The sequence below is a fragment of the Dasypus novemcinctus genome, chromosome X (assembly GCF_030445035.2).
Source record: "Dasypus novemcinctus isolate mDasNov1 chromosome X, mDasNov1.1.hap2, whole genome shotgun sequence".
Classification (NCBI taxonomy): domain Eukaryota; kingdom Metazoa; phylum Chordata; class Mammalia; order Cingulata; family Dasypodidae; genus Dasypus; species Dasypus novemcinctus.
In genome coordinates, this window is record NC_080704.1 from 31,953,049 (window position 1) to 31,970,869 (window position 17,821).

The 17,821-nt window shown below is 37.6% G+C and overlaps 1 long non-coding RNA gene across 1 annotated transcript; it reads left to right on the plus strand.

Annotated features, from left to right (window-relative positions):
* Positions 1 to 734: 734 nt before the first annotated feature.
* LOC139438208 (uncharacterized) lies at positions 735 to 17,414 on the plus strand. The gene is made up of 2 exons (XR_011648018.1): positions 735 to 816; positions 17,158 to 17,414. It is a non-coding gene; the product is annotated as an uncharacterized lncRNA (long non-coding RNA).
* Positions 17,415 to 17,821: the final 407 nt, after the last annotated feature.

Consider the following 17,821-nt stretch of genomic DNA (forward strand, 5'->3'; position numbering starts at 1 on the left):
TCTCACAGATACCCATCTCTGACTCCAAATGACAGACACTGAGAGGAATCAGAAGCATTCCCATGGATTACTTTAATAGCATTCACTGATGGCAGCAAGGAACGCCTTTGACTGTGAGCTGTCTGGACACCAGATGAGACTGTGTAGATTCCCCCAGGCACTGGGTCCCAGGAATCAGTCCTTCCTGGGTAGGGACATCTCATCTACCTGAGATTTCATCCCCAAAGAGCCTTCTGGGCTGCAGGTTCTTGTCCACATAATCTGGGGTGACTTGCCTCCTCAGGTTGTTGCAGGCCTTGTTGCCCACCAGCTCCAGGATGTTGGCCTTCAGGTACTTGAGAATGGCACTGAGGAGAACTGTTGTTGTTGGGTTCAGGCACTGGGCATTGGCGGTCTGCATGGCTCCCAGGAAGTTGCAGCTGTGCTCTCGTAGAGCTAGAGGAAGATGGCTTCCCTTGCCCATTGGATCTCTCGCAGTTTGTGTCCCCATTCATGGTGTTTGCTGGGTTTGTCTCTGATTGGCCCACCTTGATAGTTCAGCTGGCCTGGACCTTTAACCATAAAGTGCTCAGCCCTGCCCACTTTATCCCATGCCCCAGCTCCTCATTGGTCAGCGAGCAGCCTTTGTGACACATAGAATTGTGATGTCATTGATGTCATCTCAATGCATGAAATTTATGATGAAACGTAATTAATGGGATTATATTATATTTTGCTAATTTTATTGGGTTCAGGAAAGTTAGATGGCACAATTGAGCTTTACTTGATATTCTGGAACCATCGTAGATTCATTTCTAGTCTTGAGCTCAAAATAGAGTAAGTCAATTTATAAAATGTTTCAGTCATTCTTTAATTAGTTCAGCAAATGGGTAGCTCTAAAAACTGTTGGATGAGGGGATTCCTCTCATGATTTTAAATTGTTCCTTCAAGTCCATGTGGAGCCTTGGGAACTTTACTTTAGATAGCTCTCAAGTTCTTCTGCCCCCTGCATCACCGCCATCTATGCTGAAACTGTATTAACTCTCCTTTCAGCCAGTGGGTATAAACAAAGGGGAAAACTCTGAGAACAATTATCTGTAATTTGGAAATAGGGAAAATAAATTACTGGGATTGACTTTCTATTGTCTGGGTTATTTTCCAACTCTGTAGGAGAGAGGTGAACTTTTAGATTTTTATCTGGTAGAGATGCAAATAATTTCCTTCCAGTTGGACGGATAACCTCCAAATGTTTATGGCACTTTTGGACAGTAAACTGTTTTGTATCTAATCCACCAATCTAATTCTACCATTTTTTTGTTAAATGACTATATATTCAGATTTTCAAATGTTCTTTGGACTTCTTAAAAAATCATCTTGCTGGTTTCCTCATAAATCAGTGAGTTAAATTAAATCTTTGGCATTGTTCATTTATTATTTGGCTTAGATTCGTGATTTTACCTTTTTTGAAAATTATACTTGAATAATTTTAGAGGTTTCACCATGATGCTCAGGAGGACTCATCTGATGAATCTAAGTAAACTTTACAGGCTGGTTAAGCCTTAGTCTGTCTTCTGACTCCTGAAGTTAATCCCAAGTGGCAATAGAACTTTGATTTTGCTGACAGTCTCTCTGGTTATCTGAGTTTAATTCTTCCCTCCCTATCAATTTTGTGTTTTTGTATTTGTTTCTGTTTTGTACTCAGGTGATACATTATTTTCCCTTGGTGGCAGCAATGGTTGGGAATTTGGTTTTATGTCTGACCATTTGGTGTTATCTGCCATATGAATGATGGAGATCTCTTCTCTGCTGTGTAAGAGATGATAGAGAATGCAGTTTAGTCTCTTTGGGTTTTTATTTGTCTATTTATGAACTTAAATCAGATAAGAATCCCATGGCCATTTGGAAGGAGAAAAGCTCTTGGAGATTTGATCTGGGAAGTATTTGTGTTTAATGTCCATCTGTGACTGAAGTTGTAGGACAGAAACTATAGGCTCTCTGTGTGTCTGTGCATTTGTATTCGAAAAAAGGACTTTACCTCTCATTTTGCCAGTGTGAAATGCTTTCCTAGTTCCATGGGGTCTTAATAACTTGGTTTATAATGTTGTTTAAACTTAAAAGAGTTCTGTTCTGATTTGTTTATAGAGATAAATATGGCCTTTTATAAATCTAATCTTTCTGAAAACATCACAGAAAAAAAAGTTAAAAACTGATCTTCTAATACCCTAAATGTATAATACTTAGGAAAAAATTCTTACAGAAATTGCTAGTTCAAAAGCATTTTGAATCCAAGTTCACATAATTAAGGTGAATCTTTGGACAAATTAAGCTAGTATAATACAAGCATTTTTACTTTTATTTTGTTTTATATTTGAGTTTTTCTCATGAAGTGATGAGTTAATTTGAACTAGTAGATTTTATATTGATTTACTGATCAAATAAGTTAATGTTACTCCAAAATAATGCTTACAATTATGGAAAAGATTAATTTGCATTCAATTAAATTGAATCATTATTCAGACAATTTTTTATATCAATGGTGATTATATTTAGTGGTGTTTCAGCTTAAATAAAATTTTCAAAATCCTTACATAACATAAATTTAGATTAGTGTTAAATTTAGTTAATTAATGGATAATCATTGGATACCTAGATAAAAAATTAAATACTCAAACACTGATTGCTAATCATAATTTTAAGTTTATATTCTCTCATTGCTTATTTTTATATGTCATACAGTGGCTACATCTTTGGATAATGTTAATGCACATGTTCATTTATGACACTAAGTAGATGTAAAAGTGATGTGTGTGGCTATAGGGGATCAGTTCTCCTAGTCTGCTAAAATGCTTGTATTTGACAGAAAGTTCTCAATTACCAACCTCTCAGTTTTCTCTGTGATGTAGAAATTAATCTTCTTAAAAGGTATAATTAATATGGTTGGAGAAGTAGTACCTAATAAATACACCTGTGTATGTAAGGTAATGTCATATGATTTTATCAAGAGAAAAAGTGAGTAATTTTGTTTTAAAGGTTCTGTTTGTTCCAGAATGTCAAACAGGTTATCAAAAGACAAAATCTTAATGGATAGATAAAATTGTACAAGATTTGAAGAAATGTAGTTTATATCTACCTTGGCTTCTAATACATGAACATGGAAAAAAATCGCAATGAAATGTCTTAAAATTTTGCAAAAGTTGGCTCATTTTTTATGTATTTATTTATAAGAAAAAAAGACCTTTGAAACCTTTACTACCAAATATCATAAAAATACAAGATTAGAATTTAGCTTTTTCTTCTGTTAAAATAAGTAACTTGTCTTAGAGCTCTTAACAGGGAGCAAACAAAGGTTATTGTTTATATTCTATAGGTAATTCACTAACTCACCAACATAATTTTATCTGCTTTGTTTGGATTATTATTTAAAATAACAACAAAAACAGCATAATTTCCTCATTTGTCAAAAAGTTAAGATTACTTACAATCATGTTACCTTCTTATATAATTATTTTTAAATATTTTATTGTCACTTTGATTAAATCTGCAACCAAGTATTATTTCTCAGACACCCACCATCCTATCTGAATCAACTGACTGAATATCAGAAAATTATTTTTTAATTTCACTTCCCTAAGATAGAATCCTAAATTTAGAAAAAAAAATTAATAAACATTTCAGGATATCCTTCACATTTAAAGAGATCTTTTAGATTCCCCAGTGAACCCTTGGAAAATCACAAACATTGTATTTTACTTTATAAAAGAAGAGATGCTGGAAATAGCCTTGTTTGATAGCTCCATATTTCTAAACTAACTCAACACTTTTGTAAGAGTTGCACTTGCATGAAAAAAGCATCAAATCAGAAGAGATGTTTGCCCTTCCTAAGGTTAAGTTTGTTAAAGGTAGAATGTTATTAATATAATTATTCCAGAGATTGCACACTTTATGAGAAGGCCCTACAGATTTGTCAATGCCTTAGCTGCCATAATACATTTTTTTAAAAAGATTTATTTATTTATTTAATTCCCACCCCTCCCCCGGTTGTCTGTTCTCTGTGTCTGTTTGCCGCGTCTTGTTTCTTTGTCCGCTTCTGTTGTCCTCAGCCTCACGGGAAGTGTGGGAGGCACCATTCCTGCCGCTGGGTGGCTCTCCTTACGGGGCGCATTCCTTGCGCATGGGGCTCCCCTACGTGGGGGACACCCCTGCGTGGCATGGCACTCCTTGTGCGCATCAGCACTGCGCATGGGCCAGCTCCACACGGGTCAAGGAGGCTCAGGGTTTGAACCGCGGACCTCCCATGTGGTACACGGACGCCCTATCCACTGGGCCAAGTCCGTTTCCCAATACATTCTTATTCTTTGAAGAAACACTGATAAAACCCTTAGGAAATAGTTATTTACTATAACACAGCAGAAAATTCTGATGTTATTGGCACTGTGTTAAATTATTCACAGCCTGTAGATCTCTTTATTAAATGGTTTTCTGCTTCCTGGTATTTGCCTGAAGTCTCTGGTATACGCTAGAGGCTAAAATCTGTGCCTTCAACAAAGAAGGACCATCTCCCAGCTTCATGGAAAGTTCTCCACGTATTCTGAACTACTGATACTTGAAAGAATAGACTTGACTTCAGTCTTCCCTGCTGACATCGCTCTAACAGCTCTCAGTCTGTACCGTGGACTGAGTCTGGATTGCCAGGGCTCTTTTTAGGCCAGAAACAGACAGACTACATGAAAGCAAACTGCTGACCCAAGACCCATGGAAACAAAATTAACCACGGAGGATTAAAGGAACTTATAAAGAAAAGCTTATCTTAGTTACATGTTTGGAACATTATTGGAATTATTTGTAATGTTCCATTTTAATGGAATATGAAGATGCCCTATTTCTCCTTCAACTATTTCTAATGCTCAATTTAGTAAACTATGCTCCTTGAAACACAACTGGAACATTTTAATAGTATCTGATTCTTAATGGCCTCTCAGAATTCAAAATTAACTTGAGTGCCTTTTGTTTTCCCAGGAGCAGCACTCATTTGTATAAGTTCAATAAGATTTGTCCTCCCTTTTGCCAAGATACAACTGGAATCATGGAACCAAGACCATACCTTGAACATCTTATTTGTAAATGATTCTCCTCCAGTCATGTATAACAAGCCACTCTTACAGAACATATATTGGCTTTATATGTGAACCAATGCCCACAAAGTCCTTCTAAGAAAACTGGCTTGGTATCTGGTTTACAGTGCCCCAGTCACACATTTGTTAAGAAAGGTCACTTTTTGACAAGTCAGAGAACTTAGACAATTTGGGGGGCATGCTACTTTCTGGAAAATTCTGTTTTCTTTCTCTCTCTATGAAGGGTTCTTAAATATAATAACTTTTTTTTCAATGTTAAATTTTTAAATTTTTTTTAAAGATAAATAGACCACACAAAATGTTACATTAGAAAACATAAGAAGTTCTCATATAACCCACTCCCCACCCCCCACACCCCCGCTCTTCCCACATCAACATCCCTTTTCATCAGTAAGGCACATTTGTTGCATTTGGTGAACACACCCTGGAGCACTGCCATACCACATGAACCATAGTTTACATTGTAGTTCACATTCTCCCCCATGTATCCAGTGGGTTATGGCAGGATAAACAATGTCCTGCATCTGTCCCTGCAATATCGTTCAGGAAAACTCCAAGTCCCCAAAATGCCCCATACCACACCTCTTCCTCCCTCTCTCTGCCCTCGGCAATTCCCGTGGCCACCATCTCCACATCAATGACACAATTTCTTCCATTGCTAGAGTCACACCAGTTCTATAGTAAAATTCCAGCAAGTCCACCCCAATCCATATTATATTCCTCCATCTTGTGGACCCTGGGATGGCGATATTCACTCCACCTCTAAATCAAGAGTGGGCTTAGATACCACATGGCTGATGGATGCAATTCTCCTGCTTGCAGTTGTAGACACTCTCAGTTCCCTAGTGTGGTGGTTGGCCATTCTCAGCTCCCCATCAGCTGACCTGGGTACGTCCAACAAACTGGTGAGTAGGAGTTGCAACTCTGCTGACGCTCCAGGCCCAGCTGGCATATGGACAGTACAGAGATTCAAGTCTCCTGAGTATACACTAACCCCTAGCGTCAACCACAGGTTCAGTAAAAGTGACAGAAGAGACATGTGTAGAGAGGTCACATTTGAGTCCAACTCCATCACAATCAGGAGCACAAATTCCAAAGTAGGGCCCACTGACAAGGCAATGAACTCCAGAGCCATCTGTCATGACCGTAGAACCTGTGTGTCTCTATAGCCCTCAGGAGCACCATACCTGGGGTTGTATCTACTTTGGCTGTCTCTGGGATCCTGCCGAGACATGGCATAAGCGTGACCCCTCTGATGACTTCCTGGCTCATTTTGAAGTCTCTTAGCCTTAAAACTCATTTGTCTTTACCATTACCCCCTTTTATTCAAGGTCTTTTTCTGTTTGCATCACCAGCTGGTGATGGTAATAATCCCTCAGTGCCAGGGAATCTTATCCCCAGGAGTCATGTCCCACACTGGGGGGACAGGTAATGCATTTACGTGATGAGTTTGGCTTAGACAGTGGCCACATTTGAGCAACATGGAGGCTTTCAGGAGGTAACTCTTAGGCACCCTGCAGCTCTAGACATAGTTGAAATTTCGAGCACACAGTCATCAGTATCAATGGCCCATCATTGGACCCTCCTTCTTCACTGGCCTTTGTCCTTGCACTTGGGGGATTGTTGCTGTTCCTTTGGGGAATGCAACAGAGCCCCCCAGGATGGGAACTCAGCATTCCCTCAGTGGTCATGTGTAACTCTATCCATGCTGACAGTACCCAATGAACATCTGAACATATCTATATATCCTATATGCATACCCTGGAGAACTCCTTTCCACCCTTGCATCCCCTATCAATGACACTCCATACCAGTGCTCCTCTCCTGCCATTGTTGAACCCCTCTGTGATCCAAAACTTCTTCAAAAGTGAAGCCTAATATATTGCCAAATTCAATTAGTAGGAAAATGAAATAGTACTGACAGGTTTAAAGTTTAGAAATAGAATATAAAATAAATTTTAAAAAACTAAAATAAAGTGAAAAATAAATTGGGGTATTAAAAATGAAAAATGTCATAAAACATTTTTTGACGTTTGCCTTTCATCACAGTATTAGGTGTTGCCCTGCATGTACAGTAGCAAGACAATCTTCATTACTTCCTCAGTGTCTACATCCTTTTTTTTAAATTTTGTCTTCTAAAAAGTTTTAGATCACAGTAAATGCACATATACAATATAGGAGACTCCCATATACCTAGCATCAAACCCTTTTCCCACTTCCCTAGCCATGATCATTTTACATGTGGATATTATATTTGATTGTATAGATATTGAAACATAGCTAACAACCATGGTTCCATTATGGCTTACATTAAGGTTTATATTTTAGATTGTACACTTTTCTAAATTTTTGGTTACATAATGGTTTACATTATGGTTTACATTTTAGACTATATACTTTTATAAATTTTGGTGAAATTTAACATGGCTTATACCCATCATTGCACGAACTTGTGGAACACTTCCATTGCCCCCCACTTCCATCCATTCTCTTCCTCTCTCCCCTCCCCTCAGGGCCCACAGTGACAACCAAACTTCACCTCTTGAAGGACAAGATTCATAGATACTTATAACAATGCTGAGGGCTTGACACTCTAGTCTGTCCTCCCCTATTGTGAGCCACCCATGCTCTCAAGAGACACCCTCTCCTCTGTTTGAGAACATCCATCCACCCCAAGATGGGGATACAACACTTTCCCCCTCATTTGTATGTGTCTCCACTCACTGATATAACACAATAGGACAAGATGAGCACTCAAACACTCCCTAGAAGCCCGCCCCAGGTGCACCCTGTGCCAAAAACCCCCCGTCAAATACCCCAAACAAGTAACCCTTCCTTATTATATTTTCTGAAGTTTTCCCAACATTATAGTTTCAACCATGTACCTGACACTCTTCCATGTTCACCCGCACACCCCAAACCTTCCCCCCAATTCCATGAACCATCTGACCCATCCTCCCAACCCTAGCCCCCCTCAAGCCTGCAAAATCACACCCAATAGTATCCCTGTGCCCCCATCTTATCCCTTCACTGCACAACTACTTACCTCCAATTTATCATAGATTTCACCCGTGTAGGCATCATCTCACAACCTTCCTCTACCCCCTATTTCCTGTAAGCCCATTGTCCAGTCTCTAGCTCTCTGAGACAGCTTGATTTGCTTAATTCATATTAGAGAGGTCATGTAGTATTTGTCCTTCAACGCCTGGCTTGCTTCACTCAACCTAAGGTCCTCAAGATTCATGCATACCATCCTGCGTGTTAGTACTGTATTCCTTCTTACAGCTGAGTAGTATTCCATTTTGTGTATATATATATCACATTTTGTTTATCCATTCATCTGTTGATGGGCATTTGGGTTGATTCCAACTTTTGGCAATTGTGAATAATGCCACTATGAACATTGGTGTGCATATATCAGTTCGTATCCTTGTTTTCAGTTCTTCTGGGTATATACCTGGCAGTGGAATTGCTGGATCATATGGCAAATCTATAGCTAGTTTTTTAGGAACTGCCAAACTGTCCTCCAGGGTGGCTGGATCCTTTTACATCCCCACCAGCAGTGTACGAGGGTTCCCATTATTCTACATCCTCTCTAACACTTGTAGTTCTCTGTTTTTTTAAGAGCTGCCAGTCTAATGGGTGTAAGATGGTATCATTGTAGTTTTGATTCACATTTTCCTAATAGCTAGTGATGTTGAGCATCTTTCCATGTGCTTTTTAGCCATCTGTATTTCTTCTTTGGAGAAGCATCTATTCAAATCTCTTGTCCATTTTTTGAATGGGTTGTTTGTCTTTTTATTTTCAAGATATTGATTTCTTTATATATGTTGAATATTAGGTTCCTATCAGATATATGGTTACCAAATATTTTCTCCCATTGGGTAGGCTGTCTTTTCACTTTCTTGATAAACTCCTTTGAGGTGCAAAAGGCTTTAATTTTGAGGAGGTCCCATTTATCTATTTTTTCTTTTACTGCTCATGCTTTGGGTGTGGAGTTCATGAAGCCATTTCCTATTACAACGTCCTGTAGATGCTATCCTACATTGCCTTCCAAGGTCTTTATGGTCTTGGCGCTTATATTTAGATCTTTGATCCATCTTGAGTTGATTTTTGTATAGGGTGTGAGATGGTAATCCTCTCATTCTTTTCCATATGGATATCCAGTTCTCCAAGCACCATTTGTTGAAGAGGCCATTCTCTCCTAGTTGAGTGGGCTTTGTGGCCTTGTCAAATATCAGATGACTGTATATGCAAGGATCTATATCCAATCTCTCAATTCGGTTCCATTGGTCAGTGTGTCTATCCTTGTGCCAATACCATGCCATTTTGACCACTATAGCCTTGGAGTATGTTTTAAAGTCAGGTAGTATGATTCCTCCAATTTCATTTTTCTTTTTCAATATGTCTTTGGCTATTCAGCACCTCTTTCCCTTCCCAATAAATTTCATAGTTATTTTTTCCAGTTCAGTAAAAAATGCTGTGTTGATTTTTATTGGGATTGCATTAAATCTGTAGATCAGTTTCAGTAGGATAGACATCTTAATGATATTTACTTTTCTTATCCATGAACAGGGAATATTCTTCCATTTATTTAAATCTTCTTTGACATTCTTTAACAGTGTTTTGTAGTTTTCTGTGTATAAGTCTTTTACATCTTTAGTTAAATTTATTCCCACGTATTTGATTTTTTAATTTACTATTGTAAATGGTATTTTTTTCTTGATTTCCTCCTTGCATTGCTCATTATTGGTGTACAGAAATGCTACTGATTTTTGTGCATTGATCTTATAATCTGCGACTTTACTGAACTCATTTATAAGTTCTAGAAGCTTTGTTGTATATTGCTCAGGGCTTTCTATGTACAGGATAATGTCATCTGCAAATAGTGAAATTTTTACTTCTTCCTTTCCAGTTTTGATGCCTTTTATATCTGTTTCTTGCCTCCATGCTCAAGCAAGTACTTCTTTTTTTTCTTTTTTTTTAAGATTTAATTTATTTCTCTCCCCTTCCCCCCCACCGCAGTTGTCTGTTCTCTGTGTCTATTTGCTGCATCTTCTTTGTCCGCTTCTGTTGTTGTCAGTGGCACGGGAATCTGTCTTTCTTTTGGTTGCATCATCTTGCTGTGTCAGCTCTCCGTGTATGTGGCACCATTCCTGGGCAGGCTGCACTTTCTTTCGCGCTGGGTGGCTCTCCTTACGGGGCACACTCCTTGCGCGTGGGGACACCACTTCATGGCAAGGCACTCCTTGCGTGCACATCAGCACTGCGCATGGGCCAGCTCCACATGGGTCAAGGAGGCCCGGGGTTTGAACCGTGGACCTCCCATGTAGTAGACGGATGCCCTAACCACTGGGCCAAGTCCGCTGCCAGTACTTCTAACACAATGTTAAATAGGAGCAGTAATAGTGGGCATCCTTGTCTCATTACTGATCTTAGAAAGATTTTAGAATTTCACCATGCATATGTGATGTTAGCTGTGGTTTTTAATATATCCCCTTGATCATGTTCAAAAAGCTTCTTTCTATTCCTGTCTTTTGGAGTTTTTTTAATCAGGAAAGGGTGCTGTATTTTGTCAAATGCTTTTTCTTCATCTATAGATATGAATATGTGATTTTTTTCCTTTGATGAGTTTATGTGGTGTATTACATTGATGGATTTTCTTATGGTGAACCATCCTTGCACACACGGGATGAAACCCACTTGGTCATGGTATATAATTCATTTGATGTGTTGTTGAATATGATTAGCAAGTATTTTTGAGGATTTTAGCATCTAGATTCATTAGAGAGATTGGTCTGTAATTTCCCTTTCTTGTGTTGTCATTGTTCGGCTTTGGTGTTAGGGTAATGTTGGCATCATAGAATGAGTTAGGCAATGTTCCCTCCATTTCTGTTTTTTGGAAGAGTTTAAGCAGGGTTGGTGCTAGTGCATTCTGGAATTTTTGGTAGAATTCACCTGTGAATCCATCTGGCCTGGGGCTCTTCTTAGTTGGGAGGTTTTTAATGACTGTTTCTATCTCTTTACTTGTGATTGGTTTGTTGAGATCATCAATTTCTTCTTTCGTCAGTGTAGGCTGCTTACGTGTTTCTAGGAATTTGTCCATTTCCTCGAAATTGTCCTTCTTGTTGGCATACAGTTTTTCAAAGATCCTCTTATGGTAGTCTTTGTTTCTGTGGGGTCAATGTGATATCCCCTTTCTCATTTCTTATTTTGTGTATTTGTATCTTTTCTCTCTTTTTCCTTTGTTAGTCTAGTTAAGGGTTTGTCAATTTTATTGATCTTCTTAAAGAACCAGCTCTTGGTTTTGTTTTTTTCTAGTGCTTTATTTTCTATTTTATTTAATTCTGCTCTGATCTTTGTTATTTCTTTCTTTCTTCTTCCTTTGGAGTTGTTTGTTGTTGTTTTTTTACTAATTCCTCCAAGTTTGCCATTAGGTCATCAATTTTAGTTCTTTCTTCTTTTTTGATGTATGAATTTATGGCTATGAATTTCCCTCTCAGTATAGTTTTTGCTGCATCCCATAAGTTTTGAATGTCATGTTGTCATTTTCATTAGTTTCAAGGTAGTTACTGATTTCTTTTGAGATTTCTTCCTTGACCCACTGTTTGTCTAAGACTGTGTTGGTTAACTTCCATATCTTGGTGCCCAATCTGGGTCTCTGACCTTGCAGGTTTCCAGCTTCATTCCACTGTGGTAGGAGAAATTATTTTATATGATTTCATTCTTTCTTAGTTCATTGTGACTTTCTCTGTTGCCTAGCATGTGTTCCATCTTGGAGAATGATCCATGTGTGCTTGAGAAGAATGTATATCTTGCTGTATTTGGGTGTAGTGTTCTGTATATGTCTATTAGGTCCAGATCCTCTAATATATTATTCAACGTCGTTGTTTCTTGATTGATTCCCTGTTGAGATGTTCTGACTAATGGTGATAATGGTGTATTAAAGTTTCCAACTATAATTGTAGAGGCATCCATTCCTCCACTTAGTTTTTGCAGTGTTTGCTTCATGTATTTTGAGGTGCCCTGATTAGGTGCATAAATGTTTAAGACTGTTCTTTCTTCTTGAAAGATTACCCCTTTACTAATATGTAGTGTCCATCTTTGTTTCTCAAAATAGTTTTGCATTTAAAGTCTACTTTGTCCGATATTAGTATAGCTACTCCTGCTCTTTTTTGGTTATTGTTTGCTTGTAAGATTGTTTTCCAGCCATTCTTCTTCAACCTCCTTGAATCCCTGGGCCTAAGGTGCGTTTCTTGTAGACAGCATATAAATGGGTCATATTTTCTTATCCATTCTGCCAGTCTCTTGACAGGTGAATTTAATCCAAGAACATTCAGTATTACTCTAAAGGACTTACTTACATTAGCCCTATTTTCTTTGAATTTGTGTATGTCATATGTTGTTTTTATTTCTCTTTTGTCTTTTTGGCTGTTCTTACATTTTCCTCCAATTCTGTCTCTCCTGTTTTTTCCTTTCCTCCTGCAGAATGTTCTTTAATATTTCTTGAAGGGCAGGTTTCTTATTGGCATATTCTCTTAGTTTCTATTTATCTGTGAATATTTTGACCTTTCCATCATTTCTGAATGCCATCTTTGCTGGATAGAGTATTCTTTTGTTGGAAAATTTTTTCTTTTAGTACCTTGACTATGTCATACTACTGCATTCTTGCCTCCATGGTTTCAGATGAGAAACTGGCACTTAATCTTATTGAGCTTCCCTTGTATGTGATAGCTCTCTTTTCTCTTGCTGCCTTCAGTATTTTCTCTTTGTCTTCAGCATTGGATAATTTGACAAGTATATGTCTTGGGGTAGGCCTATTGGGATTTATACTGTTTGGGGTGTGCTGCACTTCCTGGACATGTACATCCATCTCTTTCAATAGGTTTAGGAAGTTTTCAGCCATTATTTCCTCCAACACCCCTTCTATCCCCTTTCCCTTCTCTTTTCCTTCTGGGATGCCTATAATGCATAAGTTTGTGCACTGTGCGTTGTCATTCAAATCCCTAAGTCACTGCTAGATTTTTTCTATCTTTTTATTATCAATTCTACAATCTGTTTGATTTCAGATGTACTGTCTTCCACATTGCTAATTCTTTCCTTTGCTTCTTCAAATCTGCTGTTATTTGCTGAGAGTGTATTTTTGATTTCTTGAATGGTGCCATTCATCATCATCATTTCTGTTATCTTTTCGGGTATGTTTGCAATTTCTTGAGAATGCTCTCCAAGTGTTTTCTTAATATCCTTAATCTCTTCCTCCACTTCATTTAGTTGGTCCACGCTATTTGATTAGAGAGCTTTGATTAGTTGTTCGATGTTCTCCTTGTCTTCCTGGTTTTTAATTTGTTCATTGGACTGAGCCATGTCTTCCTGATTATTGATTTGGTATGTACTTTTTTTTTGCTGTCTGGTCATCATTTTAACTTCATGGGTTCATTCAGTTTATTAGCTTCTCCCTCTAGTCTTGGTTTTTTTTAGGTGCTGTTTTTGTGTGTGTGTTAATTTTCCTCTTTGACACTTTTTTCTTCTTATTCTACTACCTTGTCATTATCTAAGTTACCTTGAAGGAGAAAGATGAGGGCCAGGAAAAGCAAAAGAGGTAAGAAAAGAAAACATATAATAGTAGTATTGGTAGTAAAGAACTGTGTAAGACCTAGGAGAATAAATATTAAACTCATGTAAGCAGTGTTTAGTTATAGGAATAAGAAAGTGGAGTACCTACAATGAAATGGGAAACTGAATATGGAGAATATGGTTTGAATTAAAAGGCTAGTGTGATCAGGAGAGAGGAAAAGAGAAAAGACAATAACATAAAGACTTAATAAAATATTAAAAACAGAATAGAAATATTAGCAATAAAAAGCCAGAAAAATGGGGGGCGAAACAAAGAGAGGGATTGTAAAAGCAACAACAGAAGATGGAATGTAGGAAGGAAAAGAGATAGCATTGGTAGCCAAAATCAGTACACACAGAAGAGGAGGTTGTGGATGAGGAAGCACAGCAAACAATAAACAAGCCAGCAGCACCTAATTGAAAAAAGGAAAGAAAAAGAAAAGAAAAGAAAAGAAAGGGAAAAAAAGGGTGGGGGGATAAAGAGGAAGGAAAGACAAGATAACGAGAAAAAAAAACACAAGCCCACAAGAAAGGAGTCAACCAAACAATAAAAAAAACAGACTTCCCTCTTAAGCTGTTATTTAGGGAAAATAAAAGACCCAAGGGAAGCTAATACAAGGATATTATCTATGTTATCCCTGTCTCAAAGTATCAGCTAATATCTCAGTGGATCACTTCTGTAAGAGGAGCTGTGAACTGAGCCAGAGATCTTGCACATTCAAGGCTGAAACTCCTCCACTGAAACAAACCCTTCTTCAGGGTCATCCTGCTCCTCAAAAAAAAAAAAAAAAAGTCCCCTTTCAGGGGTAGGATAGACTCTTTGCAATTGAATTAACTGATTGGGAATCTGTCCTTCCCCCTTTCTCCCTTTCTCACTTCCCTCTCTCCCAGGGCAGCAGGAAGCCCATGTGAGAGCTCCCTCTGAAATTCAAATGGGACCGTGGTGAACCACATCACCACAGAAAATAATGACTCTCAGTCTCTTTGAGAGAGAGCACCCACACCTTGCTAGGAACCCTAAATGTGCTCTTGGAATCCTACCAAGCACTTCCTACTGTCCCCCTCCCTTAGGTGTGTTGCACAGGATTAGTTAATTGCCTGGCTCCACCTACTCCCACACCTAACCCACAGAGGTTAGGTAAATCGGGCTGCCTCAGCAGATTCGCCTCTCCCTTCTTCCTGGTTTCTCTTAAATCCAACTGGTATGCTCCTCAAAGCTCAAAAAAGGGGGGCCCAGACAATTGAACCCTCACTCATAGGACTCCTCTGCACTCTTCACCAGAACTTTCCCACTCTCCAAGTTTTTCTCCTCCAGCTGTGTAACCGGGAAGTTCAGGGAAAGCCATGCTTCTTGCCCTGGGGGATGGGCAGAAACCCGCAGTTTTACCTTGAGCTATGCTCTTGTCACACTCTCTCCAGATCGATGTCAGCAACCCCCTGCTTTGTGGGTTCCGAGAACAGCTCACTCAGGCAGGATTTTGTCCCCACTTAGCAGGTTTTTTTGTAGGAGCGATGATATGGATGCTCTTACTCTGACGCCATCTTGCCCCGCCTCCTCAATAATTACATTATTTGACTTATTTAAAGTTTGTATTTTTTATTCATTTCTCTGGGTTTTAGAGAAATAGTTCTGATACATAGATTTACTGAGCTATGATGCCCTAGAACTACACAAACAAGATTTACATCAGGATTCATTTCCCATGTAATGATTCTTTCTTTAAATTACAAAAGGATATGCCACTTTATAAAATGATTCAGTGTTCCTATAATTGTTTCATCAATTTGGGAGATCTGAGAAATGATGGTCGATATTTTATTGACTACTTTTAACTTCTTTCCCTCTTTATTAGTTTTTTTTCTAGCCAATGAAGGCTGGCATTTATTTAATAATTTTTTAAAAATATGTCTAAGAAACTTTAAAAGAAGCAGTCCCACTCTATAAGTGTTTGTTTTTACATATAAATAAAAGCATCTATACTGAAATTAAGATGGTATGGTCTGGAGGAAAGTCTTTTAGCATTGAATTTGCAGGGAATTTGGGAAGTGGGACTAAAAATAAAACATCTTGAGACAAAAACACTTTGCTTCTCTAAATTACATGTGTACTTCACTAGTTTAATAGTGGAATTCTTCAAATCATTACAGAATAAAGGATCATTATAATCAGAAAATTATGATTTTTAAAATCTACAGGCATTTATTTATAAATGATTTCTGCATTAATAGTTATTTTCATTTTATGCTAGGGAAAAAAATTATTTCCATGGAAGTTCATCTTTAAATGACTCTCGTTATCAGTAGGAGAGCATGTTTAGGATTTTTAGAAACTTGATTATTATGCAAATGTTGAAAATATTCCCATTCCATGAATCTATAGAATTTTTAAAGTATAAGCAACATACTATATTCTTTAATGTATACATTTTCCAGAAACAAACAAGTTATTTCTGTTTTCTTATGGGAAATGTTTCAGTCAAATCATTTAATTTTGATTCAAATACATTTTCCATCCAAATCATTGTTTACCTGCCTTCTAATAAAGGGCCTTAAAGTCAAAGAGAATCTTCCCAAGAAAAGTCTCATTAATTCCAATACCAGTGACTTAAATATCTTGCCCCCAAAGAATTTGATCATTCATGCCAAAATTTCTCTCAATTTATTACTGCATTTACAAGCAATTAAAATGAATTTTCTTTCATAGCTTTGTCTTCATGAGTTAAATCCCATTTGTCTCCTCAGTAGCAATTTTATAACCCAGAGTTCCATAAGTTTTATAAGTTTCTAAATGTTTATGGAGATCAAAATTTTTATTTTTCTAAAAACAAATGTAATTTGTATATATAATATTTCTGGGTAGGTTATAAAACGTAACATAATATCTTCCATCCAAGTAATATAATTCCCATATTTCTTGCTATTTCAGCAGAAACGTATCTCAGCATTTTGAACCTATATATAATTGTTGGTTGCAGTGCTACCATAACTAAGTACCAATATAACTATAACTTTCTATAAAAACTGCATTCAGAACAATATGTATTTTGCAAATTACTAATATATGTAAAGTATATGAAACAGCATCAGGCTCAGAGTAAGTACAATTGTATTAGTTCTTGTTATCATCATATACTTTTCATTAAATGAATTTTGTTTACAGAAATTAATCCAGAAATAGTTTTTTATCAATTATACACACACATACACACACCTATGAAATTATATATACATGTCATATACATTTACTTTTGCTTAACTACTATGGTAGGCTGAATTATATACCTGTCAAAAAGCATATCCTTAATCTTCATCCACATTCCTGTGAGTGCGAACCCATTTATACATAGGATAGTTTCATTATTTTTAGTTAAGGTGTGGCACAACAGAATCAGAGTGTGCCTTAATCCATATTAATGGTATCTTTTACATGCAGAAGAAATTTGGAAACAGTCAGGGAAAGCGATAAGGAGGAGTGAGAAACCAGAAGTCAACAGAAACTGGAAGAGCAGACGCAAGGAGGGAGAGATGGCCATCTGATGGGAAGTGGAGATGAAAACCAAGGAACCACAAGGACCATGGCCCACCAACACCAGAATGCTGCAAACTCCCAGGAAAACACATACCCTTCTGATACCTCAATTTAGACTTCTGGCCTCAGAATCCATGAGACAGTAAATTCTTGTTGTTTAAGCCAACTCTTTGTACAGTGTTTGTCATAGCAGCCTGGCCAACTAAGACATTTACAAGGCCTCATATCTGCTTGCCTATTTAGTGTTGCCACTTTGTCTGACATCAGTAAGTCTCTCCTTTTTTTAAAATATATTTTTTATTTTTTAAAGACACTCAAAATGTTACACAAAAAGGTATAAGGAATTCCCATTGCTCCACTCCCCACACCTCCCACCCTTCCCCACATTAACAACTCATTTCATTAGTGTGGAACGTTCATTGCAATTGATGAACAAATTTGGGGCATTGCCACTAAGCATGGATTATAGTTTACACTGTAGTTTATACTCTCTCCCACCCAATTCTGTAGGTTATGGCAGGATATATAATGGCCTGTATCTCTCATTGCAGTGTCATTCAGGACAATT